The sequence below is a fragment of the Nanorana parkeri genome, unplaced genomic scaffold, assembly GCF_000935625.1.
Source record: "Nanorana parkeri isolate BGI_ZX_2015 unplaced genomic scaffold, ASM93562v1 scaffold222, whole genome shotgun sequence".
In the NCBI taxonomy this organism is placed as follows: Eukaryota; Metazoa; Chordata; class Amphibia; order Anura; family Dicroglossidae; genus Nanorana; species Nanorana parkeri.
The window spans coordinates 934,959-953,220 of NW_017306490.1; the positions used below are offsets into that span (position 1 = coordinate 934,959).

General features: G+C 39.7%; 1 protein-coding gene across 2 annotated transcripts in view; it reads right to left on the reverse strand.

The window, feature by feature from the left end:
- The window catches only part of EPS8L2 (EPS8 like 2), a 116,442-nt gene extending 100,232 nt beyond the window's left edge, over positions 1–16,210 (reverse strand). For both annotated transcript variants that reach the window (XM_018556051.1, XM_018556050.1), the window contains exon 1: positions 16,059–16,210. The gene's annotated coding sequence lies outside the window, so the exon portion shown is untranslated. The remainder of the gene's footprint in view (positions 1–16,058) is intronic.
- Positions 16,211–18,262: the final 2,052 nt, after the last annotated feature.

Genomic DNA, 18,262 nt, shown 5'->3' on the forward strand with positions numbered 1-18,262 from the left:
TCAGAGGGCCCTCGTGCGTTATAAAGGTGTGGGTGCCTCTTAAAGGGAAACTCCACACTTAAAAATAATAAATGCACACTTTACAATAATAATAATGCATAATAAATGTGCATTTATTATCTTGTGCATAGGAGCCAGTACAGCATTACAACTATGATTAGTGGATCACTGGTGCAATGCTCTGGCTCCTGCAGGCTCTCCGTCTGTCCATGTCCGTACCTGACATTCAGTAACATGGATAAAAGGAAGAATGAGTGGACTACAAGTGCAGTGGCATCATTCCATCGAGAACTACAAGTCCCTCTACCATGGTGGTTGATGTGGTTGTAGTTTCTCCATTCACAGATCCTACGACAGGACTGTAGGTGCAGCCATGAATTCAAACTTATAAAGAAGCCTGTGGGGAGAAGAACTCTACAATTCAGGTAAATGGGGGGAAGGGAGGAGGGTAGGGGGGTTGCAATCGGAACATGTTTTATGTTACACCCCAAATATGGGTCACAAAGGCAAACGTAGTCTTTAAGTGCCTATCACTGCTACATTTTGTCAGAGTGCCATCTGTTTATTATTTTTTGCTTCCTTACTGATATCCTCGATGTCATTCACATTAAAGGGACACTGAGAAGTGTACTGACTGCCATTTGTGACTTCTCCTTCTGAAAATGCTCATTCATGGGCTGCCATGCTGATCCATTGTTTTTCCACAATTTTTTGTATACTTTCCTTTTTTGGAGTTACCTTTGGTGTGATCATGTGACACCCTGGGGTCTGTAATGGTGGAGAACAGTCCTCAATGATGCAGAGAACAGTTCCATATAGGGCCGTTCTCTACACCATTGTTTGGTGAGCCCTGGGAAGTTTATGGCACACCCCAAGAGGTGTGCCCCGATGCCCTGGGCTCAGAGGAAGTGGATTGAGTGAAAGCCCAGAAATGGAAAAGGATACAGCTCTGGAGCATGAAGGGGCTCAGTAATGCTTTAAAGCTTTTTTTATAACCAGGGAAGAGATTAGAAAAGAACATTTAGTGGAGTTGGGCTTTAATGGATTAGTTTATTCAGCATATTGTCCAATTCCTATAAAAATCCTCTCTGATTTCCAATCAGTTCATCCAAAAGAGTGTTTAAAGATGAAATTAGAGAGCATTTTTCTAATGTAAGATTAAAGAATAAAAGATACCCGATCTAAATAAAATATTGTTGTTGTCATTGGTAATACTTATCTAAAGGGCCTGTGTTACATGCTTTATGTATTACATGAATGAGAATAGATTATCTAGAGCTTTTATCTTCTGGTCTCCCACAGACTATGCCAAGCTCTTACTATTTACACATCATGATCAGTGTAGACATTGGGCTCAGATAATACTGACTGATAATACTGCTAAGACCTGGAAAAGCTTGCTTACAAGTTGACATGAGAAAAACATGCAAACTTCCCTTGACCTTCAGTCACATGGAATATAAACAAAGCAGCCCCGTGGAACAGGAGAGCTCGTATTCACAGGAGAGAATTTTTACTGCTAAATGGTCACTATTTAATCATGTAATACTGATTTTCTTGGCTTTTACTCACCTTATTATGTATACATACAATTCACTGCATTCCGCATTACACCAAAACTTCACATATTTTTTGTTTGTTTAAATATGTTTTATAAATATATGTGTATGCTGAATGTTTATTTTTATGTTTATTAATACAACATCCTTTTCTTGTGTCTTGCTTTTTATAACTCTAGTGATAGTCTACGTTACCTCTTTATTTTGTAACAGTGCTGTACATAGTAAAACATAGACACTGTCCAACATAAAAATATAAACAAACCAGTGTTAAAAGTGTCAGGCAGCACAAAAAAAGCCTAAATAGACATGTGCGATTCGTTTCATTCCAAATCAAATTTTGGACGAATTTTCCAAAATTCGGACTTTCGGACACATCCCAATTTCTGAATCCGAATGTGTCCGAATCCGAATTTCGGTTTCCGAATTTCTATCAAAATCGAAACTGAATCAGACATGTGACTTTTCTAGCCAATCAGATGTGTTTTTCGGTTTAATGCATCCAAATGGGTCTGAACACGAATTTTGTTATGGGAGCCAGCTGATTGGCCAGAAAAGTCACATGCCGTAACGAAAATTCGTGTTCAGTATATACATATAATACTAAAGCTGAGGCTCCTAGACCCGAATGACATTCGGGATCCGAATTTCTGAATGTAATTCGGAAATTCGGATCCTGAATGCCATTCGGGTCTAGGAGATTCAGCTTTAGTATTAATATCTGTACCTCTCAGGTGAGCTGGGTCTCCTACCTCCCTCTGTTCTAGTGCTGTAGCCTCCATTATTGTCTTTCAAGACTGTTGGCTGTGTCCCTTACTACATGCTGTGGCTTCATCTTCTAATGGGATGTCACTGCTGTGTCCATAGTGACGTTGAGTTTAGAGGATACAACCACAATGTGTGGGGGAGGAAAAACAGACATCGACACTCATGTAAGTTTTAAAATGTCGAAAAGAATGATGGAAGCTACAGCAGGGCTTTAAAATTTGAATTACCTGACAGGGATTAAATGTGCAGCATTAGTTTGTAATTTATATTTAGAAATTCTGGAAATATTTTGCATGTAAACCTGAATTCCAGGAAACAGCTAAATACACAAGAATCCCTACAAGATAGAACAGCTAGATGCTCAACCTCTACTGAAGCAACACGGTTTAAGCCCAGCTCTACAGCGTGGTACAGAAGACTGATCTCAAGACAAATTCCGCTACTTGTAGAGACCCCGTCATTAACAAAATCAGCCAAATCCCAGGCCATTCTCACTGGCAAAGCTCTTACAGTTCAATGTAGTGTCTTATTTATACCACCCCCCTAGCAAAACCCTATTTCTTTTCATAATGGCTGGAGTTCCACTTTGAAGAAGTCCCGGTATTTTATTTTGTGCTAAAATGGACAGGTCAAAAGTAGTAGATTTGGTCATTAATTCTTCTATAGATGTGATACCATAGCACCCAGTAAGCTGGATGCTTGTACATCTAGTGATCTTATCAACAGCAATGTGTGTCAGCTAACATTAGAGCAGGGGTAGGCAGCCTCAGCACTCAAGCTGTTGTAGAACTACAAGTCCAATGAGGCCCTGCAAGACCCAGAAATTGCCTACCCCTGCATTTGAGGATTCTTGTTTTAAAGAGGAAATTAAAGTAGCTTGTCCTTTGTCCATACAATCTCTAGTACGGGTCAATACTGTTAACAGAGTTGTGTGTGTTTTTTTCAGAAGAGCACCAAGAATTGAGTTTAGATCACCTTCCTTGCCTGCCAGTCACTTGGCTTATTTCTGGCCAGTTCTGCCACCAGTGATAACACACAAATCAACATCTGATAATACACAAGAATGGAAGGGTGCTAAGCAACACCTGAAGTCTATCATGTAGAGTAACACAGTTATGAGTGGTGTGAGGACAGAACAACCCGCTTAGGCTACCAAATTCGGAGTGTGCCTGGTCTATAGTGCAGAGCAGTATGGTAAGACTAAGGCCCCATTCACACTGAGCGACGAGCGATATTGTGCGATATTGAGCGATATTGCGCGACTTGCGATATTGAATGATATTGAGCGACTTTTTCCTACTGGGCTGTATGCAATCAGGAGCAAAATCGCTCGAAATCGCTCGAAAAAAGGGTCATGTAGGAGCTACAAGCTATATTGAGCGATATTGAGCGACGAGATGTGAACAGCTCCATTGAAATGGATTGGAGAAGCTACATAGAGCGATATCGCGTGGAAATATGAGCGATATCGCTGCAAAAATCGCTCGATAAATCGCTCAGTGTGAATGGGGCCTTAGGTGCCCATACACCTTGTGATTGTCGTTCGAAAATCTACGGGTTTTCGTACGATAATCGGCCAGTTGATGGAAAGTGAACAATCAAAATTACTGTACAACTGGCTGAATTTCCTTGATCAGTCAGGCTGGAAAACTTCTTTCGAATCGTACCAAATTCGATGGAATAGTGGCGTTTTTGTGCGAGATAATCGCAACATGAACACTGCACATGCGCAAACGAAAATCCATTCCCCAGTTAGTATTGCTAATGAATGATAATCAAAATCTACATTGGTCTGTGCATGATGGGGTATTCGAGCAGAAATCTAAAGGGGGGTTCGATAACAGGGCGGAAAAAAATCGAGCGGTAATTGTAAGGTGGATGGCCAGCTTCATTCAGTAAGGCAAAGTGCGATGTACAAATTGCGGTAACACAATAGTTCATCTATTGATCCTGCTTTACTGCATATGCACGTGGTGTATATACAACTTGAAAATATTCCTTTTCTTTACAGGATCCTCAAGCCTTTCATTCACTATATAAATTACGCTGATCCCCAGTTTCACATAAATGTACAAGTAAACATTGTATATCCATTCATTCACGACCAAGCTTTGATTTTACTTTTGAACCTCTCACCAAACCACTTGATAATTTGGTGCAGGTTCACCAGGAGGAAGCCCATTCCCCCTGAAAGTCATAGGGACACACCAGAAGCCACGCACATCACCACTTTGTTATTGATTGCTCATGCCACCAATCTCAATGATGGAGCAATAGCAAAGACCAAGAGGAGAAATGGTGCAGATCTGATAATTGCTGAAGATAATCACTATTCCCTTTCCATGGGTTTCTGGGTCCCTGAGTGCTCTACCGGAGATCCAAACCAATGTCCATGGACCTGTAGGTGCCATTTTATATTTTTTTTGTATGCCTACTACAGGTCCAGTTTGAATAATGGTGCTCATTGCGTACCCATTTCTTCAGCAGTGCTAAATTTTCCTATAGAATATAATATATATGATGAAGGTCAGAATATCCCAGTACTGAATGGTCATTTGTGACTATGTTTCATATAACACTATACTTTACATGCAAAACTTTACTTGGCACTTGTGAACAAGAACCTTGCTGGCTCTAGCCCTACTGTGCCATGAACTGACTTGGTTCTATCTGCACCACTGTACTTGTTATCCAGTATTACATTACTAGCTTTTTATAAATAGACACATTTTTGCATGTGTACTATGTTCTGTATGCAGACACACACAATTTTGGACAGTTTCCTATCCACAAATGACTAAACAGTCTATTATACAGCCAAATGACCCAAAAAGTATAGAATTTCTATTAATTCATGTTATGGTTAGAGTCATATCAATTATAGGAGCCAGCTGTCAATGAAAGATAAATAATAGAGGAGAAAATGTTCTGTGAAAGAGCTAAACTTATGTCATTTCATAGGAACATACATAGCACATAGTGGCACCAGCACATATCCATTATTACACAAGTAATATAACAAAATACCAATCTTTATTCATACTGTATGTGCAAAAAAGTGAAAAATATATACTATAACTATATAATATATATATATAACAACATATAAAAAACTAATAATAAAAGGAATGCAGCACAGCTCTCAATGTATACCATTTGTACAAACACGTCTACACCGGTAATAGTCGACAATGAATAAAACAGACTAATATAGTAATAGACGCATAAAATGTCCATAACATGGTATTGTTCCATATGAGCTACTGTATATCCACATCACTTGAATTAATACTAATTATATACAAAATATCACAAGAGGAGGTAGTAGAGAGGATCCTACAATTCACTAGCGCTCTTCTTTCTCTATAAATTTCCCTTGCATCTAAATGGACACCATACATACATTATATTAAACTAATGGCAGTCTGTGTATTCTATGACCTCTGCCTGGCAATGCATCAGTAGTGTAGTGACATTAGCATTGCCACACTCACATTCCAGAGCAGGGACAATTAGCATCATGTCAGGGGCTCTCGTTAATGGAGCAGGAATTTGACCCTGTTATTCACGTGTGAAGCCTACTATGACTAAACCTCCAATCTGCATTGACTTCTTAGCGTTTGTTTATTCAGTGCATTTTTTTGCTTGTTGTGCTATAAGAGCATTGTGAAATGAACAAAATTATCTGACACATTATACAGAACCCTATTGTAGTGCAGTGCAATTGATTAATATATGACCAGGTCTAAAATGTAATAGGCTTTAAGGGGGACACCACACAAAAACCCACAAAAATGTGGGTTTCCCCCTTCATCTCAAAGTGCACCTTCAAATCAAGATTCTCAACCCCCTTCACATCAGAGTCACCCTTTGCATCAGTAGCCCCTCTTTACATCAGGAGCCCCTTTTTCACATCAGAAGCCCTTTTAATTCAGCGCCCCCCCTCACATCAGAGCTCCCCTTTTACATCAGTCTTCATTCCCCACTTCACATCACAGTAGAGCGACCACGACATTTTGAGGTACACCTGAGGGAGCCAAAAGGCCACAGCACCCTGGTTGAGATAGGCATTTTAGACTGTTGCATCCCTGATTTCTAGTGCATATAGCAACAGATCTATTATCCTAATCAAGTTTCATTCCTGAATGCCTTCATAAGGAGAATTGTCTCAAAATTGTTTCAATCCTGGAAGACAGCTGAATAGCCCCAAATTACGTTGCTAACTTGAGGGTGTGAAGCTCAATTATGTGCTCAAAGTAATTTCTAGAATGTGTGACAGTTCGGAGGCCTTTTAATGTCACAATGCTGAACTGCGCAGTTGAGAAATTATGCAAAATGTCACAAAACATGCGCAGTGAGTCGGAATACTTTAGAATTACATGTGATGAGCAGTAATAATGAGTAACATCAACTTGTGATAATGGCCATCAACGTCAGTATTGTATAATGGTGATACATCCTTTTACACAACTGTTTTCCATGGCTCTGGAAAGCGTCAATGAATAAGACAGTATGGAACGTTAGGTGAAAAGGCTGAGAAGGTGCAATAGCTGATCTTACACAAAATAGTGCCAATGGAACTATTAAAGGGCAATGCCAAGCAAATGTATGTGGTGGATGGCAATAAAATCTGGAGCTTGATGAGTAAACTGCATTCCTCTGTCTTTGGTTCTCAAAATAACTGGAAGAACAAGACCAAGGGACATAGAGCTGATGTCATGGAGCACCAAACTTTTAGGGTGCTAAAGTTTAACATTAAAGTGCCACTAAACTCAGGAGTTAAATCTTAAATCGAAACTATGAGGGTAACCTTTTTTTCCTTAGTTCTCTTTAGGGTCATGGGAGGAGATATACTAACATCCTCCCGTGACTCAAAACTCAGTAAATTGCAGTCTATTGTCTGATATATACTGAGACCACCGCAGGCAGTACCGATCCCGACAATACTGTGTAGATCCACCCCCCCTGCCTGATTGACAGTGCGCTCTGCTTATCTAGAGGCAGAGCCAGCTATGCCCACCACCTCCCTGTCCGTCCCTCCATTCAGCACTAGAGGAGCAGAGGGGGAGGGGGAATCGGCTGTATCTTTTCGCTCACTTCCCGATCAATAGAGCTGATGTGTGACAGTTTCAATGTCACACGTCGACTCTAACTATGGGGATGAGTATAATTCACTCACCTCCTTTAATGCATTCAAATATCTATTAATAAAAATGTATCTTATTTGTGTATCACTCAGCTGTAGATCCTCAAATCAACTCTGAATTCATGCGGACTCTGTCCTTCCTTCTGGATGGTGGCTACCTGTGTTCCCCATGGTCAATGTTTGTTTTGTTAAGTAGCCTCCCCTCCAAGCTCGCTCCCGCGACAGACTACAATATCAATACAAATTAGTAAACTAAGCATGAGAATGTAGTCCATCACGGGAGTGAGCTTGGAGCGGTGGCTATTTTACAACACACACAGGGACCATGGGGAACAAAAGTAGCCCCCCTCCAGAAGGAAGGGCAGTATCAGCACCAATTCAGAGATGATTTGAGGATCTACAGCTGCATGGTACACAAATAATATACATTTCTGTTAATAGTTAAGGTACTTGAGTAATTTTCTTAGTTTTATCTCTGTTACGCATCTCTTTTAAGTGTTCATTAATGTTTCCGACTCACTGCGCATGTTTTGTGACATTTTGCATAATTTCTCAACTGCGCAGTTCAGCATTGTGACATTAAAAGGCCTCCGAACTGTCACACATTCTAGAAATTACTTTGAGCACATAATTGAGCTTCACACCCTCAAGTTAGCAAAGTAATTCGGGGCTATTCAGCTGTCTTCCAGGATTGAAACAATTTTGAGACAATTCTCCTTATGAAGGCATTCAGGAATGAAACTAATGCAAAGGGTGACTCTGATGTGAAGGGGGGTGGGAATCTTGATTTGAAGGTGCACTTTGAGATGAAGGGGGAAACCCACTTTTTTGTCGGTTTTTGTGTGGTGTCCCCCTAAAGCCTATGACATTTTAGACCTGGTCATATATTAATCAATTGCACTGCACTACAATAGGGTTCGATGCACCTATCTCAATGTGACAAATCACACAATCAAAACATTTTTTTACATTGAGATAGGTGCATTTAACCCTATTGTAGCGCTGTGCAACGGATTAATATACACGTTAAAGGAAGAATTTCTTTTAGCACAGTGGCTCAATAGGAGCACGAACATTCATTCATAAGCCCAGATCCTTACTGGTTTCATTTTAGACTTAGTTGCCTCGATATTTTGTATCCTTTTAAAGGGTGCCGTGACTAAAGAAAAGGTTAAGAAACGCTGGCCTAAAAGATGCTGTTGCTCAAACTGATAAATGTCCCCAATTAATTTTTTCTCAACCATGATTTTTTTTTTACTTTTTAAAATGCGGTACAAAGCATACAAAAGCATAAACAATACCACAGAGCAAGGCAACAGCAAGACCTAAAAAAGCTGACTTCTTAACTTCTTGGGTCAGACAGACATGATCTTTGAGTTTGTTTCAGTTGTCTCCATAGCATTATGTCAGGAGGGAGATAAAGGAAACCATGGTTCACTTGAACAAGCAAGAAGGGGGAGGGGGCAGATATACAGATATGTAAACACACAGACACGTAGACAAAAAGGAACAATTGTTCTCTCACATATGTACATATTTTTAGTCCTCTGAAATATGCAGTGTACAATATTCTATACACAATAAGTACACTTTTGTAACCCTGTGAGCCTAAGATTCTGTAAGTAGTGATCGTACATGGCTGCAATAAATCAGGGGCAAAAATAACAAAGGTTTTTTAGGGGTGTGGTTGGACAGTGACAGGCCTTCAGGGTGATTATGTTTATGAATGAGGTTTGAGTTCACCGTTACCATGGGCTGTAGGTGAATGCTGCAGGTTCAAAATTCACTATCCCAGTGAGTTTGTGTGCAGATACACCCCGCAGAATTTGTTTAAACCATAATGCACTGCATGGCCTTTGAACTTGACCAGCAGGCCTGGAAGGACCAGGAAGGATTTGTTTTGATAAGCTAGCCCCCTCATATAAAAGGCAGGGCGCAGAACAGTCATAGGTGTTGATTTACTATAGGCTGTTCAAATTGCAAGGTAATTTGCACTTTGCGGGGGAAATTTCCCATAGCTTAGTGAATATGGTGAAACTTCATTTTGCAAAGAATACCCAATCGGGGGCAAAGAAAATTTAAAAAAACAGTATTTTTGCTTGCACGTGATTGGGTAATGGAAGTTTGTAGCATCCCTCTGCACATAACACTCAGCTTTATAATGATAATTTACACACCCAGTGCAATGTGTAAATTATCATTCTGCCTGGAGTGTGGCTTTAAGTAGCTGATTGACAGGCTTACATTCCTTTGATATTCATCGTTTTGCAAAAAGGCATAATTTAAAGTTTAAAAATATCTGCTATTTGTTAATGCAATGCAGTTTTTTCTTTTAGATTTATGGAAATTATCTTGTGTTTTTTATTACACAAATAATAATTTTAGAATATTTTTATTGAAATGATACTTTTTATAAATATTTGCACAACTATGTAAAAAGATATGATATGGTCTGGGGGAGGGTTTATTTTTACTAACTTTAAAAGCTATAAGTGAAAAATAGGAAAAATATCCTGGCCACCTGAGGTTAAAATGGGAGGCTGGGCCTGGCAGTGATGCCTCATTGCTTCTGTCCTTTTATGAAAACAGACACATGTATTGAAAGGGGATGACAACTTTCCCCCTTAAGGGAATATATCATTCTTTTAGTATTAGTATTTTATACTGTAGAGAAAGACATCATAGACATTGGCATCATGTGCCTAATTTTATTAATTAGAGTTTGTTTTCAAAAACCCTGTTTTGTATCTTTTGGAATTATATATCTATAGCTATCTATAGATAGCTATAGATATCTATCTATATATATATATCTCTCTCTATATATATAGATAGATATCTATATCTAGATATAGATATCTATCTATATCTAGATAGATATATATCACTAAATGAAGTGAGAGCCTGTAGCCCTGGAGCACACAATATGGGAACTTTCCTTAAAGTCAATTACTACCAGCTGTGTTTGTGCTTACTAGACCTACACAATATTAAGATAATAACAATAACACTTATCTGGTCTCATTTCCAAGCGTGTGATCAACCGGCTCATATTAAGTCATGACCCTGCGTTGTATAAGCTATTTCCCTTAATTGTAGAAGCTTTTCTTATATTTGGCAGCAGAGAATAGAACTAATTCATTCACTACATTATGTCCTGTCCAAGCTGCATCAAGCCTGTCAAAAGGTCACAACTAAGCTTTCAGGTCATTTGACAGTCACAGGAAGGGATACATTATTCTGGTAAAGGGAAACTATGCTGTACTTTACATGACTACACTTTATTAGTTGTCATTGTAACATTAGCCTAAAAGTAATATTAGATGCGACCTTGTAATTTTACTGTTTTGTGTCCTATATTTTCATTACAGTATTTCAGGTTCTGACTTAGAAGTGTTGTCTTTAGTTGTCATTATTTTCCCTTTAGCTGCTGTCTATATGTGTATAAAAATATGTATGACATTAAAGGACTGCTGAGGTAAGATCAAGTAGCCAGAGGACAATTTAGGACATGGCGGTGTTTATTCTATACTGTGCCTGTACTTTACATTTCATTCATAAAATGCAGAGCATGGTGGGGAGCCTGCCATGTCCTTTAAGAGTGTCTTCAGCATAGTGCTATCTGGTGGCCTCCCGATGTAATGAGTCATGTACAAAGAATATTACAATTTAAATTCTTTAAAACATAAAAGGTATCTATGGTCACAAATTAAATGTAAATCTATATGTCTATATTGAATTTCTATAAGTTATATCCTTATAACTATATTGATCTAGAAGTTTGTAAATTTACATATTGAAGATGGCAATAGGATGTACTTCCTCAATGCAGTGACACAATTTCACTCAGCCCTGTGAATTTCCTTGTGTCACCACTCATAGAGCCGGCCTTCTGAACTACAACTCGAAATTTTAACAATGTAGCATTATCATTTCTTGATGGAAGCAATTCATGATAGGATATGTTGTCTTGCGAAATCGAGCTTGCATCAAACCAAGCAGCAGGGAAAGAGATGCAAAGCGCACTGGGAATCCAGGAAGTTAATGAAAGTGATGGGCAGACAGAAGGCAGCACTCACTACATAAAAGGGATTTTTCAAGTAACCTTTGATTGCTTTATCAAAAACAACTCTAGTATATGTTCCTATTACAATGCTGATATAACAGGATGGTATATGCTGGGACTTTAGAACTCCTTTAATATACAATTGTCTGACCACATTTCCATGTACAGTTAGACACTTTATAAATACTATAGATATCCTTTTTTGGGGATGCTGGGGTTCACTTTATTTAAATACAAGGTATCTTTTGCAACTGTTTCCACACTCTGATCCACCTTTAACCCCCCCCGTTCACACTTCTCTCATCAGAGAGGTACTGCAGGGTGTGTTGTGGTGCACTGCTGTTGGGCAGCCGGTTAATTTCAATGCGCTGTGTACAGCAGCTAAATCACACTCAAAGAAGTACAAGCATCATTTGTTTAAATTACATTGCGCAACATTACATGGTAATGGGTTACCATGCAATGTGGTGCTATACAATGCACATGTGATGACTAGATGCACTGCGGTGCTATTAAAAAAATAATGGCACTACGGCGCACCTAACATGTTCCCGCATTGCAAAGATGTGAATAAAGTATTTTTTGGCCATACACTTGAAAAATTGTTGGCGAACTCTCCATCAACTTTCAACCACAGCAATCTTCTCTGCACAATCTCATTTGTTTCCCAGTTTTGAGAGACCTGCGAATCGAAACTGAAGAGCAAATCAATCAAAAACATTACAGTTCCAATCAAAATGCATTTATGATAATTGTCAATGGCAGTTTTCATAATCTGGTAACTTAGAGCTCTAAACATACCTACGTCATGACTGGTTGATTGCTGTGGTTGAAAGCTGATGAAAAGTTCTAAAATTGCCAACATAGTTTCCTATGTATATGGCCGAGCAGGAACAAAGGTTTTAACATTTCTGAATTGTTTCAGTTGTCAGGCTATACACAAACTCATTCATCAAAGTATCTGATGGAGGAAACAATCTCAGACAGGCCATGTTGCCTCACAGCTTTTAATCAAGTTCTTTTTAGTATTCCCCCATACTACAAATGAAAGCTCTGACTTATTACAGTGAGGAATACAGATTGACATGGTGATAAAGGGGGACAGGTAAAGGATTGGCATAAGCAATGTAACTTAATGCTTTTTACATAATTTATGCTATGACACAGGACATTGTGTGCAGGATAGCTACTATTTACCTGTATACTTAACTAAGCTTGTCATATAGATTTGTGTATGCAGTTCGCCATGGAGCTGTAGGTTCTGCCTACATTGACTTGTGTCAGCACATAAAGAACATACAGTATACCAAGCTGCATCTTATCGAGCCACATCTGTTATGATACACAAATTTACTGGTGTGTGTAAACCATAAAGCTGGGTATACACTGGTAGAGTTTTGTATGAACAATCATAGGAAAAAGCTCATCACAGCACTCGGAGGCTTGTAGAATGATGTTCAAAATGACAAAATCTTGTTTGAGTTTAGCATTTGATTTTGTATTGAAAGGAGATTCTTGAATGAAAAGCACATTCACAGTTATAATTTCCTTCGTGCAAGAAAATTTTTCCATTCTACGCCTTCCATTTTTTTTATCACTACAGTCGAAAACAATCTTCAATTTGACCCCATTAACTATTAAAAAATACATGAACATTCCCAAAAAGTTTTTTTTTAATTAAATTCTACTGGTGTATGGCTAGCTTTAGTGGTCCATCAGGAGTGGTCTCAGATTCCATACATTTCATGTGACACCATAAGACTTGACCTAGCACTACCAAATGGGTAATACAATATCATACCAGCCACCTGAATACAGGCTTCCCTGCAAACATGGCAGTTTAAGTATAAGCCACAGTCTTCCACAACATGGTAGCATCTCTATAATTATACAGTCTCTCTGTCACTTGCCTTGCTCTTTGACATAGCAGTCTTTATGTAGCTTGGCAGTATCTCTGTAACACAGCAGTTTCTGTCATATGTCAGCTCCCTTTTGTAACATGGCAGTCTCATGTTACATGGCAGGGGTAAAAGCAGGTTTTACTAGGGTTGCGGGTGCAAACTCAGGGTTGGGTCAAGTTAAGGGTACAAGGTGTTCTAAAAAGTGGATTGCAGAGTATGGGTAGCAGGTGTTCCTAGGTTTGCGGGTGCAAGTTATGGGTTGAGTCTAAATTGAGGGTACATGCTTTTCTCAAGAGTGGATTGCAGAGTATGGGTAGCAGATTTCCCTAGGGTTGTGGGTGCAAGTTCTGTGTTGACTCTAGTTGAGGGCACATGCTTTTCTCAAGAGTGGATTACAGAGTATGGGTAGCAGGTTTTCCTAGGGTTGTGGGTGCAAGTTCTGGGTTGAATTTAGTTGAGGGTACATGCTTTTCTCAAGAGTGGATTGCAGAGTATGGGTAGCAGGTTTTCCTAGGGTTGTGGGTGCAAGTTCTGGGTTGAGTCTAGTTGAGGGTACATGCTTTTCTCAAGAGTGGATCGCAGAGTATGGGTAGCAGGTTTTCCTAGGGTTGTGGGTGCAAGTTCTGGGTTGAGTCTAGTTGAGGGTACAAGCTTTTCTCAAGAGTGGATTGCAGAATATGGGTAGCAGGTTTTCCAAGGGGTGCGGGTGCAAGTTCTGGGTTGAGTCTAGTTGAGGGTACAAGTTTTTCTCAAGAGTAGATTGCAGAGTATGGGTAGCAGGTTTTCCTAGGGTTGCGGGTGCAAGTTCTGGGTTGAGTCAAGTTGAGGGTACAAGCTTTTCTCAAAAGTGCATTACAGGGTATTGACCTACAGAAACTGATTCTACTCTCTACCATGAGGATCAGATTAAGACACACTGTTCTTTTGTCCTTTTCATTTGCAACACTGGTTCTTGCCACAACCTGTCTGCTTTCACCAATACATTTGTCTACACAGCGGGCAATTCCAGTAAGATCTCACAGAGCTTTTGTGTTAAGCCACAGTCTGGGCAGTCTTTTGTCATGCATAACTAAAAATGTCAGCATACCTTTGAAATGCGCAATAAAGGATCAGCAGTGTAAAGAGGGTACCACTACTGGAAGTTGCATAAATCTATATCTTTGAGTTTTGATATAATAAATGAATACTGATACTACCCGTCTTCCAATTGTCTATGCAGGGAACATTTCTGAGAACAGGTACTGGATTATTTAACCCATGAGAGCTATCTGACGTTCATCCATAAGGTGGGTTGTCCCGTTCCAACTGTGTGTTATATTCATAGCATATCAAGCATTGCAGCAAGGAAAAAACAGTTTATAACCATCCACCATCAAACCATTTCAGAATCTTTTTTAACAGTATGAATTTTTAACTTCCACAGATATTGCTGAACAGCCAGTTTACCTTAACATCTTTTCATTGTTTAGCTCTTATGTCACAGCCACGTTGAAAGGTATCTTCATGGTACCAGTCAAGTCAGCAAATACTCATATACTTGGAAAAGGATGTCGTTTATAGTTTTATTGCACTAGATGTATAAATCTCGCTGTACCATTCTACTAAAATCCTTATCTGTCCATTGCAGTCTGATCCAGCCATACTACTAGCATAGTTAACATCAGTTGTAAGCATTTATACTCATTCTGGTCATTTAGCAAGACTCCGCACAGAATAATTCTAATTTGAGAATGAGAGTTACAATGTACCTGAATGTTCCCCAACCATGACATGTGTGTATATAACTATATATATGTTTTTCACTATACATGCAGTATACAAGTAGATGAGTGTAATTAATGTCCAACCTACAGCAGCCAATCATATCACCTAGATGCTGTGGGCTGTAGTACACTATTACTGTTCCTTAATAAATACATTCAAATGGCTTCTCATCTACGCAGACTGTACCAAGCTTACTCTATACACAAGGAATGCCTACTCAATGAAGCACTTTGAACAAGACTTGCATTAATGTCGGAATTTACTCTTACTTCACGGAACAACACTTGCCAAAGCTTCCAGTAATGAACACAACAAGAAGCATCTTGGGGTAGTGCCAGACCCTCTCTCATATTACATGTTGCCTTGCCAAGGGGCCCATTACGGTGCAGAGAAAGAGAGGAAGTGACCATCTCTTCCCCCAATTTCTACAGCATCAGTTGAATAACGTTCAGGTATAAAACTGGTGAGTTCCCCTAGCCTATATCACATCATCTATGATCATGATTAGCATCCTCCTAGATCACTCATTGCCCTTTGGTCCTGATAAACTGATGCTCTTTTCTGACATATTTGCTCTTAAATTTCTAACAAGCTTCCACACCTGTATCTTTATTCAACCTTACCAACTATGTAACTGTGTAACATTTATTTTCCTATAGCCTAATCATTTATATCTTGCAACAGAAGGTGACATTTTTAAAGCATGCCTTTTAAATACAACATAGTTTAATTTATAATTGTTTGCTTTGATCGGTTTCCTCTATTCCATCAATGTGGCCATTGTTAACCAGTTTGATCAGCATGTGAAGTTGCATTCAGTTTCCTAGATGTTTAACAGACCAAAAGGTACTCACCGTCTAAACTTGATAGTAGTTTTGTACTGTGTGGCTTTAATACAATCTTCTAGTAATTCCAGAGGACAGGATGAACAAAACCACTTGCTGGCTCCCCCTTGGATGTTACTTTGCCTTGATGCCACTAAACTGCTTTCTGTAGTGCTCTGACAGCAGGTGAATGTTTCACTGTGAATAAATAGAGGTGGAGCTAAACCAGAAGGACAGGTCCAGTGATACAGGGAGGGACACCTGCAGGGCGACACAAGCCCTCTACGCTGTGACTAGACAGGAGAGAATGTGTGTGTGCTTACTGCTGTTTATTTTCCACTTCACTGTGTATATTAAACCATCAGCTATTCTCACGGCTTACAAAAATATAAAAACCTCAAATATCCCACGCTTTCTGGTAATGACAAGGCTACCTGACCATGGTGATGATGGTGATCAGCTGCCACAGTGTAATATATTACATTATTATTATCATTAATGTTATTATTTTACTATATTATTATTATTATTTTCCACATTTCATTTTATTTGCTATCCTGATTAGGCCATTGTCACTTGGACAGGAAGGCGAGATAAATCTCCCCAGCAGAGACACGTACAGTGATAAAACAAACTGACACCGCTCTTAACCCTTTCCCACTCTATTATAATAGTGTTTTTATTGGTGAGATTTTTACTAATGTCATGTTTTTGTGAACAGGATTACAAGAACAGGAAATAAGAAATGTTCTTAAGGGTCACCTTACACATTACAATCTGACCATACAATCTTTAGCTCGCCACACTTGTTTGACTGCACACACACAATCAAATTGCCACACAATTTGACTGCATTGACTTTTTAGATCTATCAACAACTATAGTATGTAGTGCAAGGACATGCCTGATTGGATACAGATTGATTGGATGCTTTAGGTAGGGCCTCATATTACATAGATTTGGTAACTCTGAAACTCATTGTACAAAGATTGTATAGTCAGATTGTAACATGTATGGTAACCTTTTGTGAAATCAACTTTAGATTTACCAATGCTATGTAATATGAGGACTTACCAGGAAGTGGAACAAAGGCTTTTATTGCACAGCTTTTATTTTGCATATAACTTGAGGATGTTTAAGGCTCAGCATGCAGGTGCATGCACCTGGGATTTTTAGGTTTGAGTGTAAAGGTCTGCTTTAAAAAAAAGTTCTGACTGCAGTTCAACTCTTTAAAGCCCTCGGACTCACATATACGCTCCTGTGCAGTATATTCTCCTGATGCTTATTTGTGCATCCCAGCTACTTAAAAATACCCAATGCTACCAGGTGCTACCAGATTCACACAGCCTACCCGAGTGTCGCACAGCCCACCCGAGAGTCGCACAGCCCACCCGAGAGTCGCACAGCCAACCCAACTGTCAAGAGTCGCACAGCCCACACAAGAGACGCACAGCCCACCTTAGAGTTGCACAGCCCACACAGGCCACCTGGAGTCATCAGGGCGCCAACCCAGAACAGCACGGTGTATGTAGCTTCACATTATTTTGTATTGCTGTATAATGTATTGCTGGGATTTGATGTTCTCTATAGCTAGTCTCCTCACTCCCACCCCTGGCTGCCTCTCCTCGCTCTCTCCCCTATATTCTCCAAGAAAAAAATTGCCGCTTGCGGCGCTAGTGTGTTCGGATTTCACTTGAAGAAAAGGTGACAACCCTAGATGACCTGCATGTTGCGCCATGAAACAGTTAATTGTTGGCAGAGGCATACCTACAACAAATTGCACCCTGGCATTCCACCCAGTTCCTGGCAACCAGTGACATTACAGGTTGCCAGAAGCTGGGCGGGACCCCGGCCAGAGCATCCCTGGTTGCTAAGAGCCGGGCGGGAGATGTTTATGCGAGAGGGTGGGGACAGAAGGGAGACCCACGAATCAGCGCTCCCGCCTTCAAGTGGCGCCCAGGGCATGTGCCATGTCTTGGATACGCCACTGATTGGTGAAGGTACGAAGAAGGGACAAGACATGCCACTCAACATGAATCCCACCACAAAGTGTTTCCCCAGTTTTATATGAACGCTGAAAAAACCTTCAAACTTTTTAGCAGCAGTCATTCAAAGAGTAAAGCCTTGCTTAGTCTGATGTCACATGGGCCACTCTGTTGCTGGCGACACATTGCCACATTCTCCACTTATCTCTGTGGAATTACTGCCTCATTTGCCCTGAACGCTACCAAATA